Source organism: Tamandua tetradactyla, chromosome X (genome assembly GCF_023851605.1).
Source record: "Tamandua tetradactyla isolate mTamTet1 chromosome X, mTamTet1.pri, whole genome shotgun sequence".
Classification (NCBI taxonomy): Eukaryota; Metazoa; Chordata; class Mammalia; order Pilosa; family Myrmecophagidae; genus Tamandua; species Tamandua tetradactyla.
Window position 1 is genome coordinate 131,610,570 of NC_135353.1, and position 8,512 is coordinate 131,619,081.

At 37.2% G+C, this 8,512-nt stretch overlaps 1 non-coding gene across 1 annotated transcript; it reads right to left on the minus strand.

The window, feature by feature from the left end:
* Positions 1 to 331: 331 nt before the first annotated feature.
* On the minus strand, positions 332 to 438 carry LOC143672259 (U6 spliceosomal RNA). The gene has a single exon (XR_013169729.1). It is a non-coding gene; the product is annotated as a U6 spliceosomal RNA (small nuclear RNA).
* Positions 439 to 8,512: the final 8,074 nt, after the last annotated feature.

Here is an 8,512-nt window from a genome sequence, read left to right on the forward strand (position 1 = left end):
CTATAGTATCATATAAAATATAGTACAAATATAATACAACCAGGATATTGACATACAGTCAAGATACAGAACATTCTATCACCAAAAGAATCCCTCACATTGCCCTTTTATAGCCACACCTATTTCTCTCCTGCCCCATCGAGCTTTTCCCCCTGGCAACCACTGATCTGTTCTTTGCTTCTATGATGTTTGTCATGTCAAGAATGATACACAAATGGAATCATACCATCTGTAGCCTTTGAGAATTAGCTTTTCTTCACTTAGCCTAATGCTCTGGAGATTCATCCAGGTAGTTCCATGTATCAATAATTCTTTCCTCTTTTTTTCGATGAAAAATAAGGAATACATCATGAATTTGTGTGTCATCCTTATGCAGAAGTCATGCTAATCTTCTCTGTATCATTCCAATTTTAGTATATGTGTTTCTGAGGCAAACAAAGTTTGTTTCTTTTTATTACTGAGTGGTATTCCATGGTATGGATATACCACAGTTTGCTTAAACCTTCCCCTATTGAGGGACATCCAGGTGTTTCCAGTTTTGTTCTGTTATGGATAAATATTTGTGTACAGTTTTTTTTTTTTACCTATATGTGTATGCATATACTTTTTAGAAAAAAATTTATTAATAAAGCCAATCAACATACAATATGTTGATTGTATGTTTTTTAAATCACATAGTTGCATATTCATCGTCATGATCATTTCTTAGAACATTTACATCAATTCAGAAAAAGAAATAAAAAGAAAACAGAAAAAAATTCATACATACCATACCCCTTACTCATTCCTTTCATTGAGCACTAGCATTTCAATCTACTAAATTTATTTTAACATTTGTTCCCGTTATTATTTTTTTTATTTTTAATCCATATGTTTTACTCATCTGTCCATAAGGTAGATAAAAGAAGCATCAGACACAAGGTTTTCACAATCACACAGTCACATTGTGAAAGCTATATCATTATACAATCATCTTTAAGAAACACGGCTACTGGAACACAGCTCCACATTTTCAGGCAGTTCCCTCCAGCCTCTCTGTTACACCTTAACTGAAAAGGTGATATCTATTTAATGCATAAAAATAACCTCCAGGATAACCTCTTGACTCTGTTTGGAATCTCTCAGCCATTGACACTTTATTTTGTCTCATTTCTCTTTTCCCCCTTTCAGTCAAGAAGCTTTCTCAATCCCTTGGTGCTGAGTCCTAGCTCATTCTAGGATTTCTGTGTACAGGTTTTTGCATGAAATTAAGGTTTCATTTCTCTTGTATTAATGCCCAAGAGTGCAAGTGCTTGGTCATAGGGTAAATATATATTTAGTTTTTTTTTTTAAGAAACTGTCAAACTCTTTTTCATGGTGGCTGTGCTATTTCAGCACAATGTATAAGTTGATCCAGTTTTTTTGCATCCTAACCGGTATTTGGTGTTGTCACAAATTTTTTTAAAATTTTTTGTTAGAGAAGTTGTGGGTTTACAGAACAATTATGCATAAAATATAAGATTCCCATACACCACCCCACCACCACCTGGCATTGGTGTGGAACATTTGTTACAATTGGTGATATGTCTTAAAAATAATTGTACTTTTTTTAAACAATTGTAGCCACCATGTATTGAGAGATTCTGTGTTGTAGGCCCTGTGTGAAGCAATTTACATAGATTACCTCATTTAAACACCCAATACACAGACCTGTGATATATGACCTATTATTTAAAATGAAAATTCTTTTAATTAGAGAAGTTGAAGGTTTACAGAAAAATCATATAAAAAATACAGTGTTTCCATATACTCCCCCTATTGTTGGCACTTTGCATTAATGTGATACCATTGTTACAATTGATGAAAGATTATTAAAATAGTTCTACTAACTGTTATCCATAATTTACATTACATGTATTTTTTCCATATATATCACCCTATTTTTAACACCTTGTATTAGTGTTGTACATTTGTTTTAACTCATGAAAGAACATTTTTATAATTGTACTATTAACTTTAGTCCACCATCCACAGTAGGATTCACTGTGTTATATAGTCTTATGTTTTCTTTTAATTTTTATTGTAGTAACATATATGACCTAAAGTTTTCCCTTTAAATCATATTCACATATATAATTCAGTGCTTTTAAATATACTCACAATAATGTGCTACCATTACCAGGATGGGTGTTTTTAATTTGCATTTCCCTAAAGGCTAAGGATGCTGAACATCTTATTTGCTTATTTGCCATCTGTATATTATCTTCAATGAAATGTCTCCTCAGGTTTTTTGCCCAATTTCTAATTGGATTTTTTGCTTCTTTTTTTTTAACTGTTGCATTTTGCCAATTCTTTATATATTCTAGATATCATTCCTTTCTCGAATAGATGGTTTGCAAATATTTTCTCTTAGTTCTGTAGCTTGCCTTTCCATGCTCTTAAAAAGACCTTTTCTGCCAGGTTCTATTCCTGGTGTCTGCCCATGCAAAAAAAAAAAAAAAAAAAGATCTTTCCCAAAACAAATGTTTTGCATTTTCTTGAGGTTCAATTTATCAATGTTTTCCTTTCATGGCTTATGTTTTTGGTGACAAGACAAGAACTCTTTGCTTAGCCCCAGACCCTGAGATTTTCTTTATTTTTTTAAAAGTTCTATAGTTTTATGTATTACATTTATAAGTCCAGTTTGAGTTAATTGTTAGATAAGGAGCAAGACTTATGTTGAGGTTCTTTTTTATTTTTAGCCTGTGTATGTCCAATTGCTCCAGCACCTTTTTTTGAAAAGGCTTTTGCACATTTGCCAAAACTCACTCCTCCAATACTTGTGTGAGTCTACTTCTAGGTTCTTTACTTTTTTCCATTGATTTATGAGTCTCTCCTTCTGCCAATACTACACAGCCCTGATTGCTGCAGCTATGTCTTGAAATTAGATAAAGTAATTCTTCCTACTTTATTCTTCTTTAAAAATTGTTTTAGCTATTATAATTCCTTTGCCTTTCCATATAAATTTTAGAATAATCTTGTCTATATCTACAAAAAATCTTTCTAGGATTTTGAGAGGAATTGTGTTAAACCTGTATATCAGTTTGGGGGAATACATATCTTTACTATGTTGAGTCTTCCAATCCACGATTACACTGTGCTTGTCCATTTATTTAGATCTTCTTTTATTTCTTTCATCAGTATTTTTAAATTTTCAGCATACAAATCCTGAATGTGCAGATGACATGGAAAATCCTAAGAAATCTATGGCAAAGCTACTAGAACTAATAAACAAATCAGTGACAAAGCTACTTGAACTAATAAACAAGTTCAGCAAAGTAGCAGGTACAATATTACTGTATAAAAATCAGTAATGTTTCTATATACAAGAAATGGCCTCACTGAGAAGACAATTAAGGAAAGCAAATTTATTTAAAATAGCCACTAAAATAATCAAGTATTTAGGATTAAACTTAACCAGGGATGTAAAGGACTTGTACACAGGAAGCTACAAAACATTGCTAAAAGAAATCAAAGAAGAACTTAATAGATGGAAAGGTAATCCATTCTCATAGATAGGAAGGTTGAATGTTATTAAAATGTCAATTTTACCCAAATTGACCTACATATTCAATGCAAGACTAATTGAAATTCCAACAACCCATTTTGAAGACTGGGAAAAGCTAGTTATCAAATTTATTTGAAAGGGAAAGAAACCTTGAACAGCTAAAGATATCCTTAAAAAGAAGAGCAAAATGGGAGAAATAACACTTTCCAACTTCAAAGCTTACTATAAAACCACACTAGTCAAGATAGCCTGGTACTGGCACGAAGACAGATGTATTGATCAATGGAACTGAATTGAGAGCATGGAGATAGACCATCAAATCTCTTGTCAATTAATCATTAACAAGGCCCACAAATCCACTGAATTGGGACAGAATAGTTTTTTTAATAAATGGGCATGGATAGAACTGGATATCAATAGCCAAATGAAAGAGAACCCCTATCTTACTCCTTATACAAAAATTAACTCAAAGTAGATCAAAGACCTAAATGTAAGAACCAGTAAAACTTCTACAAGAAAATATAGGGAAACATCTTAAAGACCTAGTGATAGGAGGTGGTTTCTTGAACTTTACAACCAAGCACAAGCAATGAAAGAAAAAATAGATAAATGGGATATCTTCAGAATCAAAAGTTTCTGTGCCTCAAAGGAGTTTGTCAAAAAAGTGAAGAGGCAGCCAACTCAATGGGAGAAAATATTTGCTAATCATATGTGTTGGTTTGAAACTGTCCTGTACCCCAGAAAAGCCATGTTCTTTAATCCTCATTCAATATTGCTGAGTGGGATCCATTTCATCGCCTCCATGGAGATGAGACCCACTCAATTGTGGGTGGTGCCTTTTAATTAGGTAGTTTGATTAGGTTTCCATGGAGATGTGTCTTCACCCATTCAAGGTGGGGTTGCTTACTGGAGTCATTTATGAGGGAACCATTTTGGAAAAAGTTTTAGTGCTGACAGAGCCCACACAGCCAGAGATCTTTGGAGATACAGAAGGAAAACACCCCTGGGGAAGCCTTATAAAATGAGGAGAGAGTAGATATGTTATATTATACAATGAAAAAAAATTTTTTTAAATGAGGAGAGGAAGCTAGCAGATGTTGCCATGTACCTTCCCAGTTGAGAGAGGTGTCCAGAAGCCAGAGATTCCAACAAATGTTAGCCACATGCCTTCCTGACTGACAGAGGTGTTCCAGTAGGTCTCAGCCTTTCTTGAGTGAAGATAACCTCTTGTTGGTTCCTTAATTTGGATATTTTCATGGCCTTAGAACTAAATTTTCCACTTAATAAAATTTCTTTTTAAAGCCCATTCCTTTTCTGTTATATTGCATTCCAGCAGCTTTAACAAACTAAAATAGACTTTGGTACCAGAGAAGTAGGATGCTGCAGTTTGCAAATACCAATGTGTTGGAATGGCTTTTTAAATGGATAAGAGGAAGATTCTGAAAGAATTGCGAGGATCTTGATAGAGAAGACCTAGAGTGCTTTGAAGAAACTGGTGTTAGAAGTGTGGACTCTAAAGATATATCTGATAAGGGCTTAGGCAGATATGACTCATGTATTATTTAAACTGTTCCTAGTTTTAAAACAGCAAAGAATCTGGAAAAATTGACTACTGGTTTTGGATGGAAGGCAGATTTTAAAAATCATGAACTTGGATATTTAGCAGAAGAGATTTCCAAATTAAATGTGGAAAGTTCAGCCTGGCTTCTCCTTGTGGCTTATAGTGAAATGTGACAGGAAAGAGATAAGTTGATAACTGCACTCTTGGGTACAAAGAAACCAGAAATTGATGGTCTGGAAAATTCTGAGCTTTTAGAAATGGAGACCCCAGAGAACAGTTCCCTACATGAGGATTTAACCAAACATGGAAGCAGTCAGCCATTACAGGACAAGTGAGGATTTGAGACTGAGTTATCCAGAAAGGATTTGCAGAAAATCCTTTAGTCTGATGGGCATGATCCCTTTGTACTGCGTAGAAAACCAGCAAGAGTGTTGTGGGATCTGTATAAATGGAACCACTTCCAGTCTGGACTACAAGGGACAGAAAAAGGACAAATTGAAGGAAAAATAACTTAAGAGGCAAAACCACGGAAATTAAGGTCTGAATCCACGAAAACTTGGGCCAAAAGAGTGGACCCACCCAAGAACTTGGAGAGGGTGTTTGCCCCAAAGACACAGGGTGGGCCTTCCACCTTGATATTCTTGAAGTATTGTGCCCCAAGCCTTGGAGAGGATGGAGCAGATTCCTTGGGGATTGTGGAGAACCTGGCTGCCACCCTATTTTTCTGGATGGGTTGCATGTGTGCCCTAGAGATGGTAGAGAGGGTGGGTGCTGCCATGATGCTTGAAGAGGGTAGAGCCAAGAAAAAGGTAGCCTCTCCAATGTCCTCCAAGTTTGCAAACCCTATGCCAGTGCTTGGAGACAGCAAGGCCACTGAGTAGGCCCTTAGAAAGGGTGGGCTGCCACTTTCTAAAGGCCAAAGGATAAATGACTCTCAGATTTTGAAATCTAATGAAGCATGCCATGCTGTTTTAGGAACTGTTTGGCATCTTTGACCCCTTTTTTCCTTCCAATTTCTCCTTATGGAAATGGAAACGTGTTCTATGATTGTCCCTCCTTTGTCTGTTGGCAGAAGATAACCTATTCTGAGTTTTACAGGTCCACAGTCAGAAGAGAATTTTGCCTTAGGATAGACTATACCTGTAGCTGACTTTGATGAGATTTTATACTGTTTCTGACTTTGCATTGTATTTGTATTTTTACAGAAATTGTTTAAAGCTTTGCGACATTGTGATGGAATGGATGCATTTTGCATTTGGAAAGAACATGTCCATTTTTTCCCTATATTTGCTTTTTCTTGTCAGATTTCAGATGTTCCGTCCTCCAGTTCACTAATCCTATGTTCTATCTCTCAAAATCTACCATTGTAGGTTTCCATTGTTTTTTTCATCTCTTCTACCATGCCTTTTATTCCCATAAATTCTGTGATTTGTTTTTTCAGACTTTCCAGTTCTTCTTTTTGTTCATTCCTTGCCTTCTTTATATTCTCCCTCAATTCTTTGATTTGGTTTTTGATGAGGTTTTCCATGTCTGTTTGTATATTCTGAATTAATTGTCTCAGCTCCTGTATGTCATTTGAATGTTGGTTTGTTCCTTTGACTGGGCCATATCTTCAATTTTCCTACTGTGATTTGTTATTTTTTGCTGGCATCTAGGCATGTAATTACCTTAATTAGTTTATTCTGGAGATTGCTTTCACTTCTTTTACCTAGGGTTTTCTTGCTGGATGAATTTGTTGTCTGTCTTTTCTTTCACATTCAGTTCAGGTTTGTCTGGACCTCTAGCTTAGGTTATGTTTAACAGAGGAGAATTTTTCGGTTCTTGTTTTCTTGTTTCTTGCCCTGTTTGTATGGTGCCTTCCCCCCCACCACACACACACACTTAGGAGGTCTACTTAAGTATTATAGATCACAGACGGATTTTCCCAAACCAAACTGGCCTCCTATCAGGAGGAAAGAGTCACCTGCATTGGTTTTACCTGAGGGTGAGACCCAGCAAGTTGAAAGACTTTCCTTGAAGTTGCTGGGCTCTGTTTTTCTTATCCTGCCCAGTATATGGCTCTTGTTTGCCTGCAGGTCCCACCAGCATAAGATGATGTGGTACCTTTAACTTTGGCAGACTCTCTCTGCTGGGGACATGGTGGAGACAGAGGAGAGGTTGTAGGCTGGTTTTAATGGCTTCAAATTACCAAGCCCTGGTGTCTGAGTTCCTTGAGGGAGGGATTCCACCTGAGTTGGGCTTCACCCCTCCCCTGGGGATGGCACAGGCTCCAGACAAGCCCTCAAATGAGCTTGTTTCTGCCTATGTCTGGGGCAGTTGTAGCCTGAGAAGCCCTGCCGCTGTATCCAAAGGCAGTCAAGCCTTTGTAGAGACACAGTCACAAAAACCTGTTTCTTTTTTTTTTTTCTTTTTCCATCAGTGCTGCCCCCTTGGTGCCAGGCAAAAATGAGTGACCTCCACCTTTACCAGGTTCACCTGAGCTGCAGGCCTATTTTCAGTAGTCAGAATCTGTTAATTAATTCCATACTTGGCATTTGGTTGGGCTCAGCCCCTGCTGCTGGTAAAGTTCCTTTCCTTTCCCTTCTGGGAAGCAGCCTGTGGGGGAGGGGTGCTGGCCACCATGGCTTGGAGAACTCCTGATTCTGGGGGAGGGTGCTTGCAGCCTGTCCAGCTGGTCCGAACTGGGGTACGCTATGTGTCTTGTCACTGATGTGGCCCCAGGAGCTGTTCTGTACTGTTTCTGGTTATTTAGTAGTTGTTCTGGAGGATGAACTAAACGCGCACATTGCTAAGCTGCCATCTTGGCCCAGAACAAGGATAGTTTTAATCCTTCCTTTCCAATCTGTATATATTTGTTCTTTTCTTGCCTTATAGCTCTGGCTACAACTTCCAGTACTATATTACATTAAGAGTATATAGAGTAGATATACTTGCTTTGTTCCCAGTCTTAGGAGGAAAGCAGTCAGTCTCTTACAATTAAGTGTTATGTTAGGTGTAGGTTTTCTCTAGGTGTGTTTTGTCAAGTTGAGTACTGTGCTGGTTTGATTTGATGTATGTACCCTAGAAAAGCCATGTTTTAATCTAATCCCACTTTGTAAAGGTAGTCATTTCTTCTAATTCCTATTCAATACTGTATGTTTGAAACTGTAATTAGATCATCCCCCTGGGGTGTGATTTAATCAAGAGTGGTTGTTAAGCTGGATTAAGTGACAACACATCTCCACCCATTCAGGAGGATCTTGATTAGTTTCTGAAAAAGAGGAAACATTTTGGAGAATGAGTAATTCAGAGAGAGCAGAGCAGAATGACATAGCCATGAGAAGCAGAGTCCACCAGAGTGACCTTTGGGGATGAAGAAGGAAAATGCCTCCCAGGGAGCTTCATGACACAGGAAGCCAGAAGAAGAAGCTAGCAGGTGATGCCAT